This window comes from Hyperolius riggenbachi, chromosome 1 (assembly GCF_040937935.1).
Source record: "Hyperolius riggenbachi isolate aHypRig1 chromosome 1, aHypRig1.pri, whole genome shotgun sequence".
Taxonomy (NCBI): Eukaryota; Metazoa; Chordata; class Amphibia; order Anura; family Hyperoliidae; genus Hyperolius; species Hyperolius riggenbachi.
In genome coordinates, this window is record NC_090646.1 from 479,452,835 (window position 1) to 479,475,363 (window position 22,529).

Genomic DNA, 22,529 nt, shown 5'->3' on the forward strand with positions numbered 1-22,529 from the left:
GCTTATAATAACTATGGTGCTTAATCAGCAACTATTCCCATTTTCTGCTTGGTATGAGCTTCTGAAAACCATCTAACCCGAGTCCTGGAATTACATCTCTCTCGCTGCCAGCCAAGAAAGCATTAAGAACTATTTTCATTGTATGCATGTATTATTAACTAAGGGGAATAGATAATCGAGGAGAAATACATGTCTGCATTCTCCGAGGCCTGTAGGAATCCATCCAAGTCTTACCCTCAACATTCCATTTTGTAAAAACCACAGTGGGTGCTTCTGCAGCCGTGTGGAAATTGCTGTGGCAATGCTGTGGTTAAACAATGTTTACATGCAGTTGAACTGCGATGGCTTTGTCACTGTGATCATACAGTTTACTGACACAATCGTGTCAGCTTCATCTTGGAATGGGGTTCATTTTTATCCCAGCTGTATATAGATCAGTAGCTGCGCTGTAGTATGGGAGCCGTGCTGTAATGAAGCTCTAGTATCGGAATGATTCAGTAATGATACCGCTGCCATCTTATTGCTTTTACTTCAATAAGTAGATAGGGCAATTACATTTCCCTATTAAAATGGTTGAGTAATTAAGCAGCAGTGTGACAACCCCGCTGCTGGGAATGTTCTGGTTCTGGAATGGTTCAGTAACCATGATGAATAGTCCTGTAGCAAGGCTCTCGTTAGTGATGGGGAAGAGTAGGCGCCCAGATCTCATTAGTGGTATATTACCGCTGGACAAAGCCTGAATATAACCTCACACGCAACAAGATGCAGACAGGACCTCAGGGATCTTGCAGCACTGCACTCATGACTGGATGAGTAGGGACACACCGATTATTTATAAGATGTACGCACAGAGCTGTCACATTTGCTTTACACATGTACAGACTTGGGACTTATTAAACAGGTGCTTGTGATAAAGGGTATGTGCAGTTTTGTGGTCTGTGCCAAAAATATATTCCCTGTACATGTCCAATTACCTTTGTGCTTAGACCGCATAAGTATTGTGCATCAGGTGATTTCGCTGGGGAGTTTCCTAATGGCTCACTACACCAGTGCGCCAACTCCTCCACCTAATTTTATATTTTGCTACCAAGCATTTACTTGTAAGCATTCCCCTTTAATAATTCATTGAATAGAGATATACCTGATCAAAAATGTGCTCCTCCAATCTGAAGTGGCACTGGCATTAGTAAAGGTATATGCTGTCACGGCAATATGACGTGCAGCAGAGGGGAGGATCTTAGTGGAGGAGGAGGCAGCCAGTAAGCCTGTGCATGCGCAGAGCGGACCTCCTGTTCTTGGGTCACAGCGCGACTTTGTGCAGAGTCGCCAATTCAATGATATTCTAGTCTAAGCACAGTACCAAATATATGGTGTATGCTTAAATGCATACCCACTACCTCTGCTCAGGGTCCCTTTAAACATGGTGAAACCTGGATAAATGATTTATCCAGATTTTGAACATATAGCAGAAACTATGATTTTTGGTTGTTTTCATTGTGCATTTAAAGAGTGACTACTTATAACAGTTTATACAAACTGTAACATATAACAAAAACATGTAATAATAATAATAAAAAAAACAAAAAACAGTATTGTATACGGTATTTTTTACATAAAGACTACTTTGCATGTATCTCTGAAACGCTGTATCTTGAGTGGTTTGTAAGAAGGGGACTGCCTATATTAGTTTATGAGGCTGAAAATGGCCTCAGCATGATGTTGGCCAGTTAGTGGTCCATATAATGACATGACTGATGATGACATGACTTACCAAATCTACTGTTTTACTACAAGGTCTTTTATGAGTTTGGGTGGTTTGCTAAGAGGTTAGCTGAGTGAAGTGGGTAAAGTTGCATGGAGTGTGTTATGCATGGCCAGCAAATCTTTTACAGTGGTTTATGACTGCTCAAGAAGTTTTTGTTTTTCCAGTAACAAGGTGGATTTTTTATTGATTCTATGTTTGTGGCTTTTATGAGTCCAGATTCTAGATAATGCAGTAATGTCTGAGAATGTATTGGCTGATGAGCAACTTATTTATGATTTGTTTAACACAATGTGGGTTGATGATAATCTGGCAGATAGATCATGGACAGTTGTGAGATATAAGTGATTATTTTGGCTCTATGTTCAAAGGCTTTTGGGGAGGAAAAAATGTTGTTCTAAACTATAAAATATCATTTCCCAAATAATTTGTACTCACTTTTTGCTTGGTGGTTTTATTTAGAATTGAGAAAAAATAAAGAGTTCTGACCCTACAGAAAGAAACCATCACTTTGCCTGTTTTTCTATCAAAAATACAGTCAGATTCATGAAAACTTTTTTTTAAACTCTCTTTAACCTAAGGGTCGTTAGAACTAAAACACAAATCTGTCATTGCATCAGTTCTAATGTGAAATAACTTTTATTTATGGATAAAGTCCCATATATTGTCTCACTTTATCGACATATTACCTTTTGGTGTTACCTAACCAGTAATTTAGAGCTAAAATAAGGTAACAAAATAAATTGTCAAAATAAGTTGCGAAGGTGGATTAAGTACTTACCAAGTGCACTAAATGTGTTCTGTAAAAAGAATAAAAAAAACAATGGGAAAACTAATAAGAAATGAAAATGACTAATACTGGGGTTATAGTAGAAGCCCAGAGGTGATACTACTTAACATGATTTTGAAATCAAGTTATAAGATGTAATTTGTGGTTTAATTTCCATTACTGCTTCCTCCTGCACTGTACGCAGATACATCAGTGATATATATAGGCTGGCAGGATGCAGCATGGCAGGCGCAGGAATACTGGGCTGGAGGAATATATAATTCAACCTACATAACTGTGGGAGTAGATAGTTCTACAGTTCACTTTGTGGAGGTTGTGGGTGGTCAGCAAGTGCCTCCTTTGCACCTACCTGAAGACACCCTTGGCTCCTTTTCACAAGCCTCCTCTGTCATCAATTCTGTTGGATCCTTGAGGTCTCTAACTTAAGTAATGCAAAAGATAAAAAGATTGAAAAGTTGAGAGTAGTGTGTCAACTTTCAAATAAAAAGATGCTATTACTCAACAAGTGTGTGAAATCAGGGCAAGGGCCAAAATCGTTGATTTTGTATGGAAAAAGTGTAGGAAAATGCTCCTAACATGCAAATCGACACTAACCCTGGGGTAGCAAGGGAAAGCTACTAGCTGCTTAAAAGTTGTGGTCCTTTCACACTATACATGTTGCATAGCAATAAGATCGTAAAGCAATTGTGGTGAAAAGTCACATGCGATACATACAGTGAAACGCACAGTACATTGAACTTTGAAAGTATGCTTCACTGCCACTGTAATCATTATAGCCAGTAAATGCACAGCATGCAGTGTGTTACTCTGATGGAACCCACCAATCCATATTTAGCCAGTCCAGCACTTTCAGTTATTCTCATTATCAAAGTAACGGTCGCAATACTCAAGTACTACAGGTCGAGCTAATGGCCTAACTTGTAGCTCTTGTGTAAGTGTACACTAACTGTAAGTCTACAGGACACGGTTCCAGTAATCCATGTCCTCAGTCTGCTTGTTGCAAATTGTTTGCGGGCTTTCATGTGCATCATCTTAAAGTGGATCCGAGATGAAAAACTAACTTTAACAAGTAACTTGTCTATATATCTTATCTAAAGTTTAGATGGTTTACACAGCAAATGTAGCTGCAAACCGTTTTAATAGAATATGATTATTTATTCCTGTGATACAATGACAGCAGCCATGTTGTTTGTAAGCATTACACAGAGGCAGGCTTATCTGTATCTTGAGCCATCAGCCTAATCCCCTCTCCTCCTCCCTTCTGCCTCTGAAATCAATGGCTAGTAACACCTCCCCCTCCTCCTGCCCAGACTGAGCTCCCATGAGCCCTTGCTACTGCCAAGGCTCTCTGAAAACCTGTGGGCGTGGCTTTTTTAGTTTATAGGGAATTAGAGTATTAAAACAAAAACAAAAAAGTATTTGGCTTGAGGAATGCCCTATAAACAATAGGAAAAGAACACAATTATGCAATGTGTAAAAGTTCACCTCGGATCCACTTTAAGCAGGCAAGACTCATTGGTCTTTATACTTCTCACCTGGGTGAAACCACACCTGCTTACACTATCTGAGACAAAAAGTTTTATCTTGGACTCATAAGACCTCAGGAGGACATGGTTCCAGTAATCCATGTCCTCAGTCGGCTTGTTGCAAAATGTTTGCGGGCTTTCACGTGCATGATCTTAGGAGAGGCTTCCTTCTGGGACGACAGCCACGCAGACCAATTTGATGCAGTGTGCGGCGTATGGTCTGAGCACTGACATGCCGACCCCCATCCCTTAAACCTCTGCAGCAATACTGCCAGCACTTCTACGTCTATTTGTAAAAGAAAATCTCTGGATATGACGCGGAGGACCTGCACTCAGCTTTTTAGGTTGACTATGGTGGCGAGGCCTGTTCTGAATGGAAAGTGTCTTGTTAAACTGCTACATGGTCTTGGCGACTGTTCTGGAGCTCAGTTTCAGGGTTTCACACTTAAGTACAGTTAAGAGACTTTATTCATCATGAAAAAGGCTTTATTCGCCCTGACTAGCACAGGGAGCTCTCACAGTTTTAGAACTGTATGACTTCATTAGGAAGAGTAGGAATTGCGAGCCCTGTACAACTAAACCACACCAGGGTGACACACCTCGCCAAAGGGCTTAGTGACAGTCACTCAGTGAACCAGATTAGTGATTAACTGGCTGCTTAATGTCTAGTTACTCAATACAGAATAGATGGTCAGTAGATGGAATGCTTGCGGAATTGGTCACAAGAGTGACAAACAAAGCACCAGCAAATAACCTGGACTGGTGATATGCACCTTCTGAATGTGAAACCTTAATCACTCCTTAGATGAGCAACTCCACCTGCCCTACATTAAAGGGTGGCTGCATGGAAGTCTGGCAGTGCAAAACATACTACAGAATGCCAGCCATGAGATACACTAAAAACAGTCTACTGAAATTGACCTGAAGTGGAATACAAGTTTAAAGAGTAACTGTCAGGCTGCAGAAGCTAATTTAAACCTCTATTCTCCTGTGTTAAACAGTTTAGAAGGAAGCCCAAAAGCCATTAGTGAAGATAAAAATCTCAGTTACCTTTGATGTGTGCTTATCAGCAAGTCTGTTATAGACCCATAAGGACGCAAGCCGCATACTAAACTGCAAAGCATTCTGGGGCCCTCCCCTCGGCTGCTAATGAGACGTTACAGAAGCTTGTAATCAGTCCAGCGTGTAGCACTGATAAATCTCGGGGCAGAGTACTCTGCAGGAGTCAGCTATTGTTCCTAGCCACATGGCTCATTAATATTCACTGCACACTGTGTTGTTCAAGTAGGAGCTTATCTGTGATCAGGAAGCAGGCAGGACATGACGACACATTTGACAGAAAAACATGGAGCCTGCCATGAGCTGTCAGGAGCATCTATCTCTGCATATACTATATACAAATTCTGTGAAATCCAAACGTGGACAGTGAAATGCATATGTAATGTAAGTACAGCCAATCTTTAGCTACTGATATATGTGTTTATTTTCTCTGAGACCTTATACCTAACAGCTCCTCTTTAAGTAGTGTAGAAAATATGAGGGCTAAATTGGAGCTCCAAGCATAGAGTTAAGCGCCAATCAAAGCTGAAATGGCTTTGAATGTCTTATTGGTTTCCGGCTTTCTGGTCGTCCCTGAAGATGGTGGGGTTATGTGGCCTTGAAGTTGAGGACACTAGTGGAAGAAGGGGTTGTGGATGCACTGCTAGTTTACTTGCGAGTGAAGAATGTTGTTAATAAAAAAAAAAAATAGTTATATTTGCTGGAAATAGGCTTTAAAACCTTTAAAAACCCCATAAAAGGAAATAATTGCTCTTAGATAGGAACATGATGACAGAGCTATATAAAAAGTAATAATACAATAATCACATAATGAACAATCACTGTAGCTATGGTTTTGCGCATGATTAGTTTGTTTTTTCTAACCAGTATTACAAAGTGATTGTTGTTGCAAACTGAAAATAAACTATTTATTTTCAAGAAAATCGTAACAATACACGTCAAAAAGAAAAAGCAGAGTACACTATCATTATTTATTGAATTGGTTTCTGGATTACATGGTATTTCTTTTTACATGCTTTTAGTTCAGCTTTAAAAATTACTATTCTCTGTTCCTTACACTCTGCAGGAAATCCTATCCTGAATTGCATTTTCTGGGCACTTCTCAGTGCCTCTAAGCAAAAATCCAGCTGGCCATGCCTGTGTATGACCCTGTTACTGAAACACAGAAAAACAAGGACAATGGCTGCTTGCATCTGTTTTACAGAACTTTTTCTAGGTACAAAGCTTTTGTCCAGTAGTTCCTATGTCTGTACTGGAGACTAGAACAAGATGTTGCTGTATTTTGAAATGGATCCCCTTGAACGGATAATGGAGATGATTAAAGAGCGCACATACCTGAAATGTAAGCCTGATGCGAGATAGCCAGAATCAGGCTGCACTTACTGTACTCAGCAAGCCTTTATTAGATTCTAGATGTTTTCTCCTACAAGGAACAAAAAGAAACAAATATCTCAGGTTAGAACTGAACGCTGCACAGAACGGAGGCTGATATAGCTAATCTTCTAACTTTACAGATGGTCATTTTATTATACAGATATTCTTCTCAAGGAGAAGTATATGATCAGTTTGATCAGGTACTTAAATTGCAAGTTTCTGATTGGCTAGCCACAATCCACATTTGCATCCTGCATAGGGTAAAACAGGAAACAAATGTATCATTGGATCGCAGCAAGCCAATCAAAGGTTTACAAATCATATACTTCATGAATTCCTGTGGGAAGAATCTCTTCTTATTATATTTTATTCATATTTCTTCTAATCTGACTATCCATTGATATACAAAAATAGAAAATCGGATCACCCTTACTGACTTGCACTTGCACTGGAAAATGGGGTGGTAGGTGTAAATCTTTCCTGAGTAGTGAAGCCCTGCATATGATGGGAGTAGGGCAGCTATACCTGATATTTGAGAGACTGTCAGTGAGATGGTAATCATTTTAAGTTGAGGCTAATTTTATGTTTGTTCATACAACAGTTGTATGCAACTTTGGATGGGATCCATCAAATGCTTTAATTTATTATTTTGTCCAATTCCATATATTTGCATAAAAATTAACATAACGTGCCTCAACTCAAAATTATTTGTATACAATTAATCAACTCTAGTCTAAAGCCTCGTACACATATCCAACAAAGCACCTGGCCAACATGATGACATGACCAACCGCACTACGACCCATTGACACGACCTGTATTTCCACACGGCCAAACCAACAAAACAACCAAATCATTTAGATACTGAGAACGCAAGCAAAACAACAAACTGCACGGCATGCCGGTATTCAGAACAAGTGCAAGCCAATATCAGCCCAACAGCCATGTGAGTTGATCTGACGGTTGGGTTGGGCAAACAGCCTGCTATCAGTTGGCCGTCTAGTCATTTGCAATCGTACTCACGCCGGTTTGATGTCCAACAGACCAAATCAATCAGGCAGTTTGGTTGAGCGTGAGTATGAGCCTCAGGGGCCTTTCACACTGGGCTGGTGCAGTGCGGTATTTTTACCGCAACCCAATGAAAGTCTATGGGGCCGTTCATACCAACGCGGTGCGTCACGATACAACGGAAGTTACTTTTTCACCGCATCCTCGACGCAACGACAGATCTACATTACCAAGTGGTTCTGCTGTGACCTGTGGCGGACTGGAAGTCATGTAAGTCTAAGGCGACACATGGTGTTTAATAGATTTACACGATGGTGTTGCAGCACGCATGCTGGAAGCGTATGTTTACAATATACTTCCGTATTTCCAAAACAGAAAGTGAGCGCGTATTAACATGGTAATCCCCAAAAGCCTGTTTTTGGTGGTGCGGTTCCAGGACGCACCGCTAACGCCAGCCAGTAGTCTGAAACCGGCCTCATGGATAATACAAAAGGTGCAAATGCTGCTGTTTGGGCATGCATGTGCTTAAAGTGCTACACATAGCTTGGAATATGGCTGCTCATACAATAGGCCACATAATGCACACAGTAACTTTGATGCAGTACTGTGCACATTTTTTGCATACCATATAAATAATGAAGGTGGCTGTAGATATAGGTTTACACGCATGAAACGTGTTGATAAGTGCACACGTTATCCATCCCACAGTGTATGTAAGGGTACGTTCACATCAGGGGCTCCATTCACTAAAGTGTGATAAATGCTATCACAGCAGTTATCACGCGAGCTGCCGCACGCAAAGGTTAGTGCGCTAACAGCGTTAATTCACATGAAAAGCGCACATGATCGCGCCCAAACCTTTGCTTATCACACGAAGTAATGCTGTTCGTGGGCACACCTTTGTGCGCGGCAGCTCGCGTGATAATTACTGGGATAGCAGTTATCCCACTTTAGTGAATCGAGCCCCAGGTGTGTTACATAACATACCTTATGCAATGCTGCCTATGAGAAGTGTGTGTATTCCTACTAGTTGTCCAGAAATAAGTGTACATAGTGCCTTTAGGATAATGCAACCCCACTGCAACTTCCAGTTTGCATCAGTTTTCTCAGTTTTGACTGACAGTCACAATGGACAATATCATCACATCTCAACACACTGCAACAATATTTCTATGTAATGTTTACATCAGGTATGGTGTGTCCTGTCGGAGTAACATGCAGCATGCTGTCCATTTACCAGACAATGTGCACAATTACAGTGGCAACGAAGCATACTTTGTTGTACTGTATGCTTCACTGTGTGGTCATGTCACGCCATTCTAACGGAAATATGATCAAATTGGATAGCAGCTTTCCTTACTGGACCTGAACGACCATTTACAGTCAATATTATGATCAAATCGATCCTCCGGAGAATTGTATTGTTCATAGCCACCGTCGTCACACAATTACACTGTGATGTCATCCGGTTATTCCAATTGTATTGTATAAAAAACAGAGAACCTGATGTGTCCAATCTATCCTGGATGATTACATTATCGATCATTTCTGTAAAGAAATGATCATTCCGCGTGGTGGATTTTTTTTTCATAGCTATGATCATAACTGGTTTAGATATGATCGCAAGTTGGATTCTTTAATGGTGTGGTCAATGTTAAACATACAGTGGCTTGCAAAAGTATTCGGCCCCCTTGAAGTTTTTCACATTTTGTCACTTTACTGCCACAAACATGAATCAATTTTATTGGAATTCCACATGAAAGACCAATACAAAGTGGTGTACACGTGAGAATTGGAAGAATAATCATACATAATTCCAAACATTTTTTACAAATCAATAACTGCAAAGTGGGGTGGGCATAATTATTCTGCCCCCTAAGTCAATACTTTGTAGAACCACCTTTTGCTGCAATTACAGCTGCCAGTCTTTTAGGGTATGTCTCTACCAGCTTTGCACATCTAGAGACTGAAATCCTTGCCCATTCTTCTTTGCAAAACAGCTCCAGCTCAGTCAAATTAGATGGACAGCGTTTGTGAACAGCAGTTTTCAGATCTTGCCACATATTCTCGATTGGATTTAGATCTGGACTTTGACTGGGCCATTCTAACACATGGATATGTTTTGTTTTAAACCATTACAATGTTGCCCTGGCTTTATGTTTAGGGTCGTTGTCCTGCTGAAAAGTGAACCTCTGCCCCAGTTTCAAGTCTTTTGCAGACTCCAAGAGGTTTTCTTCCAAGATTGCCCTGTATTTGGCTCCATCCATCTTCCCATCAACTTTGACCAGCTTCCCTGTCCCTGCTGAAGAGAAGCACCCCCAGAGCATGATGCTGCCACCACCATATTTGACAGTGGGGATGGTGTGTTCAGAGTGATGTGCAGTGTTAGTTTTCTGCCACACACAGCGTTTTGCATTTTGGCCAAAAAGTTCCATTTTGGTCTCATCTGACCAGAGCACCTTTGTCCACATGTTTGCTGTGTCCCCCACATGGCTTGTGGCAAACTGCAAACGCGACATCGTATGTTTTTCTGTTAAAAATGGCTTTCTTCTTGCCACTCTTCCATAAAAGCAAACTTTGTGCAGTGCACGACTTAAGGTGGCCATACACTGGTCGATTTGCCATCAGATTCGACCAACAAACAGATCCCTCTCTGATCGAATCTGATCAGAGAGGGATCGTATGGCCACCTTTACTGCAAACAGACTGTGAATCGATTTCAGCCTGAAACCGATCACAATCTGTGGAGCTGCCGCCCCCCCTGCATACATTACCTGTTCCGGCCGGCGCGAGTCCCCTGGTCCCCGCTGTCTTCTTCTCCGCTCCGGGCTCCAGACCTGCAGTCCAGTTCCTGCAGCTACTGAACTTCCTGTCCAGGGGAACTTTAAACAGTAGAGGGCGCTCTACTGTTTAAACTTCCTGCCGGGACAGGAAGTTCTGTGTAGCTGCAGCCGGTCCGGAACCCAGCGTGGAAAGAACACAGCGGGAACCAGATGACTCGCGCCGACCGGAACAGGTAATGTATACCCGCTGTATTGCGTTGGTCGACGGGCATTCGAACGCAGCTATCGACGCACTCCCGACCCGCCGGCAATCGAGAAAAATCTTCCGCACGGACGGATCGACGGGAACGATCGATTTCGGACAGAAATCGATCGTTCTGTCAGCGGTGTGTGCGGCGATTTCACAGCCGATTCGATCACTGTGATCGAATTGGACGTATTTCTGCAGGAAAATCGTTAGGTGTATGGGCCCCTTAATAGTTGTCCAATAGACAGATTCCCCCACCTGAGCTGTAGATCTCTGCAGCTCGTCCAGAGTCACCATGGGCCTCTTGACTGCATTTCTGATCAGCGCTCTCCTTGTTCGGCCTGTGAGTTTAGGTGGATTGCCTTGTCTTGGTAGGTGTACAGTTGTGCCATACTCCTTCCATTTCTGAATGATCGCTTGAACAGTGCTCCATGGAATGTTCAAGGCTTTGGAAATCTTTTTGTAGCCTAAGCTTGCTTTAAATTTCTCAATAACTTTATCCCTGAACTGTCTGGTGTGTTCTTTGGACTTTATGGTGTTGTTGCTCCCAATATTCTCTTAGGCCTGGTGCACACCAAAAACCGCTAGCAGATCCGCAAAATGCTAGCAGATTTTGAAACGCTTTTTCTTTTTTTTCTGCAGCGTTTCAGCTAGCGTTTTGCGGTTTTGTGTAGCGGTTTTGGTATAGTAGATTTCATGTATTGGTACAGTAAAGCTGTTACTGAACAGCTACTGTAACAAAAAACGCCTGGCAAACCGCTCTGAAGTGCCGTTTTTCAGAGCGGTTTGCGTTTTTCCTATACTTAACATTGAGGCAGAAACGCATCAGCAATCCAAAATCTGCTGCAGCCCGGGAGCATGCGTTTCTGCAAAACGCCTCCCGCTCTGGTGTGCACCAGCCCATTGAAATACATTACCCTAGCGGATCCGCACCCGCAGGCGGATCGCAAACCGCAGCGGAAACGCTCTGGTGTGCACTAGGCCTTAGACAACCTTTGAGGCCGTCACTGAGCAGCTGTATTTGTACTGACATTAGATTACACACAGGTGCACTCTATTTAGTCATTAGCACTCATCAAGCAATGTCTATGGGCAACTGACTGCACTCAGACCAAAGGGGCTGAATAATTACGCACACCCTCAGGGGCGTAACTAGGCCCCACCGGGCCCCCTGCACAATTTTAGAGCGGGCTCCCCCACCTCCCTGGGGCCCGCTCGGGGCATTTTGTGGGGGCTGGAGGGGGTGGCAGCATGAGGGGAAAGCCTTGGCCACAGTCGGCGGGGAGAGGGGAAGTTCCCCCCCTCTCCCTCACCTCGGGGCTCTCCCCTCTGCGCTTCCCTCCAGCTTAACTGTGCCGTGGGCAGCGGCGAGCAGCGGCGGGCAGCAAAGAGATACATACCTTCTGTGCGCTCCACCAGCCTGCTTTCCTTTCGCTAGCCTCTGACGCGACTTCCTGTTATACCGGAAGTCGCGTCAGAGGCTAGCGAGAGGAACGCAGGCTGGTAGAGCGCACGGAAGGTATGTATCTGTTTCCTGCCTGTCACAAGAGCCTAGTGGTCAGACCGCAAATTGCCTTCCAATCGGTTTCAGCACACAGACCACGCAAGCTTTGGTCGCGATCTTTGCGCAGAAACCGACAGAAATTTGGGCAGCAGCCCGACCAGAAGGGAGCCTGTGGGTTACGGAAATACAACCTTACACACTAGTTCAGGGTATAACTGCCACCACCTCTGTTACCATGGGACAGAGGAGCCTGCTGACTGACTAGTAATAAAACGGTTAAACACACTCTATTCTGTCTAGATATCAACAATAGTAGCATCTCTTCAGAGATCTGAGTTCAGTTCCTGTGTATGCTGAATAATAGGGTAGCTGGAACAACAACTGACGATAGCGTCGGTTTATTGAAAGCAATATAGATAATTAATATATACAGACAATTATTAAAATCAACAATTATTAAAGGGAAGGTTCAGGGAGGGTGGTTAAAAAATAAAAATCAATTTCCACTTACCTGGGGCTTCCTCCAGCCCGTGGCAGGCAGGAGGTGCCCTCGCCGCCGCTCCGCAGGCTCCCGGTGGTCTCCGGTGGCCGACCAGACCTGGCCAGGCCGGCTGCCAGGTTGGGCTCTTCTGCGCTCCAAGGCCCGGCACTTCTGCGTCCCACGCCGGTGCGCTGACGTCATCGGACGTCCTCTGGGCTGTACTGCGCAGGCGCAGTAGTTCTGCGCAGTACAGCCCGGCGGACGTCCGATGACGTCAGCGCGCCAGCGTGGGACGCAGAAGTGCCGGGCCTTGGAGCGCAGAAGAGCTCGACCTGGCAGCCGGCCTGATTTTTATTTTTTAACCACCCTCCCTGAACCTTCCCTTCAAAACAGTAATAGCCAGTATGAAATAAAAAAAGGGAGAAAATACTTAGGGTTTGTGGAAATATGTCCGTTCTGGGAAAACTTGTAGAGTTCCTTTTGTTCAGTTCAGCAAAGTTAAAATCCAAGCAATATGGAAAATGTCCTTTGTTCAGTTTAGACAAGATGGCCGATCAAGATGGCCGCTAGCCATGTGTCCTCTGGCTAGCACCAGACAGCACTGTACAGATGGAATGTGGAGGACTGAGGGGAGGGCCCCTCGCAGATACTTTTGCTGAAGCTGGTTTGGGGGTGTGGCAATGCCAGCCCCCTCTGAATTACCAACCAATGAAAGTTCATTCCCTCTGAGAGATTTTAGGGCTAAACTTTATAAAATGCTGTAACTCAGGAACGATACACGTTATATTTAGGGGGGTAACAGATTCATACTTGTCGGAAAATACAGATTAATATGACATCAGACATGGCTAGGGCAGCGGACCCAGTTCTTGAGAAGGGTCATACCTCAATACCCGGACGGGCCATCACAATGAATTTCATATCAGCACGATGGCCAGATTTTACCGAATAAGACTATATGAATTTCATAGCTGTGCGATATTCGGTTTTCGTATACCGACAGGAAATCATACCACCCCGGCTTTCAGATTGGCCATTCATCGGTGCCAAGAAGTCTGGGGGGAAAGTAGGTTTGGAGTAGCCCCCTGCTGGGGAGGGAAGCCTTCTCTGAATAGAGTCCCCAGCTGGTGACTAGAGAGGTAATGAAAGATAAACATTCTAAGCTAATTAACACATCAAAAGACATCCTGCATCTAAAGGCCCATACACACGTCGGATTTTTCTGAACGACGGGTCGTTTAAACGTCCCGTCGTTCAGTCGTTCGCACGTTAAATCCGACGTGTGTACAGACTATCGTTCGCGTGATAAGACTGGTTTCCTGGGCGGATCGCTGGAAACCAGTCTTATCACGCGAACGATAGTCTGTACACACGTTGGATTTGACGTGCGAACGACTGAACGTTCAAACGACCCGTCGTACAGAAAAATCCGACGTGTGTATGGGCCTTAAAGGAGAACTGTAGTGAGAGGGATATGGAGGCTGCCATATTTATTTCCTTTTAAGCAATACCAGTTGCCTGGCAGCCCTGATGGTCTATTTGCCTAAAGAAGTGTCTGAATCACACCAGAAACAAGCATGCAGCTAATCTTGTCATATCTGTCTAAATTTGTCAGAAACACCTGATCTGCTGCATGCTTGTTCAGGGCCTATGGCTGAAAGTATTAGAGGCAGAGGATTAGCTGAATAGCCAGGCAACTGGTATTGCTTAAAAGGAAATAAATATGGCAGCCTCCATATACCTCTCACTACAGTTCTCCTTTAATGCTACGTACACACTTGCAATAACTATCGTTTGCAAGGAACGATAGTTACCAGACGAACGATATTGGAAAGATTGGAATGCAATGATGGGATGCAGCGATCATCATACACATTTTAACGATCGTTCTCGCAGAAAAGAACGATCAGAAGGATATGTTGCGTACATATTTATATACAATAAAAAAAATCCCACTGACATGGAGTTACAATAGATACAAATATATGATTGTTAACTTGAAAACAAAGTTTAATTGAAATGAGCAATGTAACAATCTTTACAGCCGCGCTACAAAGGAAGTACTGAAGCTGGGCAGAATTCAACGCAGGCGCATTGGCCCTTGTAACGATCGTTCTCGGCCGATGTCTGTACACACTATGTTTTGTTATGATTGTCGGTAGATATGATCCGTCAGGTTGGATATTTCCATCTTCCCGATGTCGTTCGTGTTAATGATCGTTGGGTAAAGTTCTTTCCCCGATTGTCGGCGGAACGATCGTTAATGAGCTGTTTCAAACGACCATAGTCGCCAGTGTGTACGCAGCATAAGTCAGGGGCAGAGGAGAAAAACTTGTACTTTAAAAAACCAGGAAAGTCAATTTCTGATTCCTGTAATGGCTGCACAAATTTAGCCAGACAGCGATCAGAAATTGGACTGCGCGGCCCCTTCCAATTCGTCCGCGTTTCTCACGGCTGTTCCGTGACACTGCCCGCCACTGCCCACTGACACAGTTAAGCTGGAGGGGAGCGCAGAGGTGAGAGCCCCAAGGTGAGGGAGGGGGGGGGGAACTTCCCCTCTCCCCGCCGACTGTGGCCAAGGCTTTCCCCTCATGCTGCCACCCCTCCAGCCCCCACAAAACGGCCCCGAGTGGGCCCCGTGGGCCCCCCCCCCGCGGAAGCAGGGGCTGCAGGCCCTATTGTTACGCCAGTGCACACCCTACTTTGCAGTTATTTATTTGTAAAAAATGTTTGGAATCATGTATGATTTTATTCCACTTTTCACATGTGCACCACTTTGTATTGGCCTTTCACGTGGAATTCCAATAAAATTGATTCACGTTTGTGGCAGTAATATGACAAAATGTGGAAAACTTTAAGGGGGCCGAATACTTTTGTAAACCGCTGTAAATCAGGTGGTGAGGGCTGGCTTTAGGGCCCTTTCACACTGAGAGAAGTTCGCAACACAACATAGCCGAAAAAGTGCATCATGTAGTAATGATGTGATGAGACATACAGTACAATGAAAGTATGCCTCACTGCCACTATAAACGTACATATTAACACACAGCATGCTGTCCATTACTGCGTCAGAACCTGCCGGACCACCCTCGAGGTGTAAGCCCTATAGGAATGTAATTGCAACACAACTGGCTTGGTGTGCAAGGGCCTAAGAGATAAGACATGGATTAAGGTTGGGCTTGGATGATGGGTACTTAGGGCTCCCCAGCAGTGAGATCATACAGCTTTAGAAGGGGGTCACTTATTCATAATCGGGGTGCTTCTCAGATCCATGTATAACAGCAAGGGTAACAGCAATGACTAAATGCACTGACAGATGCAACCATTGTAAGGTGTTTCATTTCAGATATATGATCACATAAGGGGCCATAGAAAATATCATCTCTCCACACAAAGGGGCATTATGTAGAGTAAAGGCCTGAGGCTGCATAATCTGCCATAGCAAGCAGCTGATGTACAGGCACCTTACACCCATCTGGCTGCAAATATAGTGTATATGTGCTATAGCAATGAAACGCACATTGGATCTTGTTCCACCCAGCAGTGAATGGTTCAGCTGGAAAATGAGATCAGACCAAGACCACATATGACTGTGAATGCAGTCATCATCTGAGAAATGCTTCACAGCCTTAGAATTATGTAAATATGTGCAGAACCAGCATCTGCCACAGAAACTCAATACTGTGTTTCTCCCATGAAAACAGAAACCGCCAGACAAAACTTTCCTTTCTTCATAGACTAGAAAGATTTACAACCTCCAGCAGGTTTTTACTGGTGTCCTCATTATGTAGATTCCTCTCCTGGTCTGTATCAAAGATATGACAGAAATTAGCAAACACCTTTCAGTCTTCATTGTATTATTATTATTTAGTATTTATATAGCGCCAACATCTTCCGCAGCGCTGCACAGAGTATATTGTCACTTAACTGTCCCTCAGAGGGGCTCATCTAATACTAATGCCTATTATAGTCATATGTCTATGTATGTATCGTGTAGTGTATGTATCGTAGTCTAGGGCCAATTTAGAGGAAAGCTAATTAACTTATCTGTATTTTTGGGGGGATGTGGGAGCAGAGTACCCAGAGGAAACTCATACAGACACGGGGAGAACATACAAACTCCGTGCAGATAGTGCTGGGATGCGTAGTGTATCAGCTGTAAGTTCTGAAGGAAATGCTAATACTGATGTAGTTCTTTGCCAAGCCAGGTGAATAGGTAGGTCACTATCTGCATGGCATTTGTATTGGATGATTGGTGTCAGGACACCTTCTGGGGAAAAGGCACAGGAAACAAAAAACACGGGAGCCCAATAGTGTAATATGTTTAGTCAAAATTGTCAATGTAGAAGTCGCTTTTATATACCACCAGGGCGCCTCTTTAAACCATTTATGGCGTTTGTATGTTCATTTCTACATTTGTGCAGGTTTCCTCTGGGTGCCCCAGTTTCCTCTCAGAAACCAAATACATATTGGTATGTTAACTGGCTTTAGCCAGAATTGACTGTAGACTGTAGTAGGGATGTTAGACTGTAAGCTCCTCTGAGGAACAGTTAGCAGTGTGAATTATTGATGTGTGATGTAACGAATGTGTCAGTGCTATAAAAAATAAATATGTGTCAGTACTATAAAAATAAAAAATGAATACCTGAGTAAAATGTTAGATTTCAGTTAGGGCATGTTTACACAAGAAATTACGCCAAGCATTGCACACTGGTTGGCACCACCTTTAACTCACTGTGATATCTAATAGCTCAGTATAGCTGAAGAGGGCAATGTGTGTAGTGCACCAAAATGCTGCTAGCTGAATTTTTATTTACTTTTAGTGAGTCAAACCCGACTGGTGTCAGCATTCCTGTGACTTTTGGTACCATTAAGGCCTGGAACCCACTGAAATCAGCAAACGCGAAACGCAACCGCTAGCGTTTTGTCTGAGCGGTTTGCAAGCGGATTCATGCGCGTTTTCGGTCGCTTTTTGCAACAGTGTATTTTTTTGCTCAGCGGTTGTGTAGCGTTTTGCGTTTTTATCCTGATTGGTCCTGTGAATTATTTTTAATTTTGTTACAGTGTGCTGAACCGCAAAACCGCTCAGTGTAGGTTTTGCTGAGCGTTTCCGCTAGCGTTTCAATACTTTACATTGAAGCGCTAACGCTCCCAAAATGCTGCATGTCCTGCGTTTGCGTTTCTGGGAAACGCAAACGCTCCTGGGGAAGTTGCCCCATCTATTAACATTAGCCCAGCGTTTTGGCAAAGTGCTAGCGTATCGCAGCGCTGCCAAAACGCTGCCAAAAGCGCTCCTGTGGGTTCCAGCCCTAAGGGCCCGTTTCCACTTTTGCAAAATTTGGATGCGGATGCGAATTTCGCATGCGGTTGTATGCGAATTTTCATGCAAATTCGCATACTATTTCGCATGGATGACTATGTATGCGAATTTAACCATGGCAGTGCCTGTGTGCTTTTCCATTGTTTCTATGCGAAATCGTACGCGAATTCGCATGAAAATTCGCATACCAAAACCGCATGCAAATTTCCTATTAAATACATTGTATGTGAATCGCATAGCGGTATGTGAATTCTGATGGCTCTGCAGTGCAGATTTTTTCTGCACAGAAAAACGCCCAGAAATCCTGACAAGTGGAAACAGTCCCATCCACTTGTATTGTCTATGCGAATCTGCATGCAGGAAACGCATGCAGATTCGCTCTAGTGGATACGGGCCCTAACTTTAGTACAGAAGTTGAGTGATCTCGGCACCAATGATTTCTAGTTTGTTCGTGAATTAATGACTGTTTTACATTAAGTGTATTCCAAAGGTTGTTTACTCTTTTTGAGTTGAAGGGAGGTTACAGGCAAGTGGGGGGAACATGGAATCATTTTTTTCTTGGGGAAGGGGGTGAATTATTTGGCGCTAGTCTAGTTGAGGGAACCCAGTGGGAAACTTCACAGAACAATGGCAGCTTCCTGCTCGTAGTCGCCTCCACTAATTTGTACGAAAATAGTGGACCCAGGAGGAAGCAGTAAGAATAGGTTCACAGTGGTGCTTTGCGGTGCAGCATAATGGCCGCATTTTAATGCGGCTTTCTGCATTGCAAAGCACCACCAATGCAACATTCACAATGCTGCAGGTGCGGTGTAGTATAAAGGCGTGCAGCATTGGAACGCACTGCATGCAGTGCATTACTGCAAAACACGGACATTAACAGTGAAGCATACTTTTTTGGCACTAGTTTACATTAGGAGAGCCAGCGGGAATCCTCATAGGGAAATTCAGCTAACGTGGATGGCACCCACTCAAACTGCCAATAGGCTGTATGTAGTAAGCTACTCCCACACTATTTGGCCAATCACAATACTTTACTACTCTATCCTCTGGCCAGTGTCGTATCAATAGGGGTTTGGTGAGGTAGCGACCACATCAGGGCCAGTGGGCCAGAGAGGCCCCATTGGGCTCTTCCTCAACCAAAATATTAGCTGTTTATTGGTCCTGTGCTGGTAATAATCACTTCTATAGATGCTTTGAATAGTAGTGATCATTAAACTGTTCCCCATCCACTTATTGCACCTCTAATAGTGTGGATCACCTTGGCAGGTTTTGTTGCGCTTTTCAAGTGTTACATATAGAGTGTTTAGAGGGCTACATCACTGCCTATGGCTAACACTAACCTTCACCTACACTATAGGATGCAAATTCTGATAGGTTCCAAAATATGCTACCACAGCGGCAGTAGGAGCCCCAATTGTCTGGCTAATTGCAAAAGTGAATGCCACAGACTTTTGGGAAAGCTCAGATTTCTGGGGGGAGGGGTAACAACTGTGTACACGCACGCTAGACTTTCACCTAAAACAATTCTACAATCCTAAATGAAGTGTGTGAGTAGTTTTAAGTTGAAAATATGCACGTATGGGAGATATGGGCTTTATAAAATGTTTTGTTGCTAAAAAGCTAAATTTGAGATAATAAATGAAGCCCTCATGGTGTTATTAGTCTGTCATAAGCTAAATGCAAGAGCAATGAGATAAAGCTGTAAATCAGAGCAGGCTTCCTCTGCTAAACACGAGGCTGGGTTTTGGCTTTTCACACCTTGTACACAGTTTAGGTTTGTAGGGGAAATGGAGCATGACAGCCCAACAGAGAAAACACTGCTGCTAATATGCGGAATAGTGTCACCCACCTATGACATGAATAAGTAAAAGCAGGGCCTGCCAGCAGCTATCTTCCCAGTGAAATAACCTGAGAGCTCCAGGATTGCACAGCCAAGGAACACGAAGAGCCTTTGATCCCAGGTTGCTTTTCTAGGCTACCCCTCCCTCATTATTTCTCAGCAGCTTCTCTCTAAACACGCGCTGGAGACTAAGCAGCAGATCAAAGTTCCCTTCCGTTGTTGTATCTCTAGGTACTCACTGCCGCCTGCCTGCGCTCCATCTCCCCTCCCAGCAGTGCTGTGTGCCCATGTCCCCACTTCCTCCCAGCCAGCCAGCAGCCACCGTGCTCTGCCCCACAGGCTGCCAAGTAATCAGTCACCAGCAGTGCCTCCCCCTGTAATACCCCGACACTTGCTGCTGCTGCTGAGCGCGGCCACGCTTCACTCTGTCACGGATTTCTCCAACTTTTATCTTATCGCTCTCCCATCTGAACTGTCCGCCCGGTGTAAAGCTCAGCAAGGCAAAGGGCAGCCAGGAGAAGAGGGCTGCCGAGCGGCGCTTTCCTGTGGAGAGGCTACGAATGGGGGTGAGCATTTCATGTGCTGTAACTGACTGACTGAGGCGTGTGGGCTTTTGGGAAATAAAGTCAAATTTCTGAAGACAGCCAGTGAAATATGTATTTTTTAATAGTTCTGAGAACTTTGTCCTATCGTATGTAGTGTTTTCCTTCGTCAGTGATTTTATTTTTCTTATTAATGTGAGTTTTGGTACTTGCTGCCTGTGCCTGGGTATTTGGGTTGCCAAGTGCACCTTGTCAACAGGGGCGTCTCTTTTTTTTTTTTTTTTTTTTCCCCAGTAAAACTATTTTGTCATTCCTTTGTTCTCCTCAGTCCCCAAACAGGCTGCTGCTGATAGTTTATTTTATTACGTTTTAGCCCCCCAAACCTGGGAATACACGGCTCAATTCTGAGCCATTAAGATTAAGATAATTCCCAACATGTCTGATCTCCTTCCCGATCGTTTCGCAACTCGATTCCCAGATTGAAGTGAATGGAAAAAGAGAAGAAAAATGAGCGGAAGATGAGAGAATTGACTGCGGAATCAAGTGGCGAATCGATTGAACGGAAGAATCGAGCGGCAAAATCGAGCCATGTATGCCCACTATACAATATTCTGACATACTTACTGTAAGATTTACTATTTCCAACAGGTCCGAACTGATTTCCGATCAATCTTCCGTTCACTTTTATGGAAAATTAATCGGAAAATCGATTGGAAATCAGATCGGATCTGTTGGAAAGTTGATCTGACAGTAAATCTGTCAGAAAATCGTATCGTGTGTACCTAGCATTAAGCTCCGTTTTACACTATCACCGTTGTTGCAAAGTGAGCAATCGCAGATGGTTGAGACTAATGAATTTGAATACAATGACGGTCTACTGATCAGATCGTTACCGAGACCGCTAAACTGCGTACCCGGAAGTGTGTAGCTAGCCACACCTGAGTTGTTTGAATGGAACGATAATTTGTTGTTGTCCGATGCGACTAATACCGATTCTCGTCTGAAACAATCTGCTAGGATGGATTAATCTACATGAATGATAATCGCTGTTTATAACTGTTGTTGTTAACCTTTTGGTAAACAATTCTTGGCCAATCTTATGTTCAGCATATATTTCATGTGTATGGAGCTAGTTAGTCTAGCTACATATTATGAAAATTAAATGCTCCAAGCAGAAATGGTTCTATGTGGTTCCGAAAGTATCAAAAGTGATTATCCAAGTGATTTCAAATGGATTGATTAAACTGCGGCTAGATCCCAATTGTTCCAGTGATTTCAGCTGATTTGGTTTTCTTTTTTTAAAATGATTGCAACATACATCATTACTGTTGCTGTCAGTTTCCAATAGGTTTAATGGGTTTTATAAAGTCATTTATTCAGATACTGCTTTCTGCTGTTTGTGTGTGTGGCCTGCTTTAGTTTGCAGTGTTGACAACCAGAGGTGATAACATTTTGGCTTTGGCCTAACCTTTTGCACCACAAGTACTGCAATTATCAGTTGAACCAGAACTCTAGGGCTAATCCTATTTGCAAGGCTAATGATTTACCTCACAGCTTAAAAATATAGTAAGTTAAATTTTACACCCCCATTTCTGCTGACAACCCTGAAAGATCTTCTGCTCACTGATACTCATTCACACTATAGCTTTTTTTTCCATAGACATGAGTGCTGTATTGATTAAAATAAGCTTACAGAAGACAACGTTTCCAGAACAAAACCCTGTGGAGAGGCTTAATACAATACTAGGAGAGCTTTTATTGCTGCCTGTGAGAACAGCTATTGTGCATATGAGTTTTGGTGTACAGGGGGTTAATATGAATTTGTGCTGTTGAGATACTAAGGCTGGGTTCACATTTGCGTTAGCAGTCAGGATTTTCCGGACCGGATCCGGAACTTATACTGTACAAACGGAGCGGACGTTTGGCAATCCAATGATAGTCTATGGATGCGTACATACTCGTCAACTTGCTCTATTTTTCACGTACGTCGGATCCGGCCGCCACACCCGGACCAGATCCTGACTGCACCATCCGCACAGCTGAACCAATGAGAAACGGAAAGGAGGCAACACACTGGCTATAAAAAAAATCTGGACGTTCTACCCACTTCCTATGCGTTTTCATGGGCCCAGCGTTTGAGGAATGGAGCAGCAGTGACTTGTGGCTGGAGATATTTGGCAGCATGTCGGACGTAAGAGGTGAGGCCCTACACACCTGAGGACCTGATCTACAGGTGCAGCAGCTACCTGCCTGGTGCACCCACCATCTCCTGCGAGGAGCACGCCTTCTTCCC

At 43.7% G+C, this 22,529-nt stretch overlaps 1 protein-coding gene and 1 long non-coding RNA gene across 7 annotated transcripts in view; one reads left to right on the plus strand and one right to left on the minus strand.

Annotated features, from left to right (window-relative positions):
- LOC137521824 (uncharacterized) overlaps positions 1-22,529 on the minus strand; it is a 54,401-nt gene that overhangs the window by 16,674 nt on the left and 15,198 nt on the right. The window contains exon 2 of the long non-coding RNA XR_011022215.1: positions 6,473-6,560. This is a non-coding gene — a long non-coding RNA (uncharacterized lncRNA). The remainder of the gene's footprint in view (positions 1-6,472; positions 6,561-22,529) is intronic.
- The window catches only part of ADCY4 (adenylate cyclase 4), a 183,414-nt gene that overhangs the window by 15,693 nt on the left and 145,192 nt on the right, over positions 1-22,529 (plus strand). The window contains exon 1 of one of the 6 annotated variants that reach the window (XM_068241546.1): positions 19,922-20,260. The exons of 4 other annotated variants lie outside the window; for them this stretch is intronic. The gene's annotated coding sequence lies outside the window, so the exon portion shown is untranslated. Of the gene's footprint in view, positions 1-19,921; positions 20,261-22,529 lie in introns of those variants that run through there. One more of the 6 variants, XM_068241591.1, reaches the window with a different exon arrangement.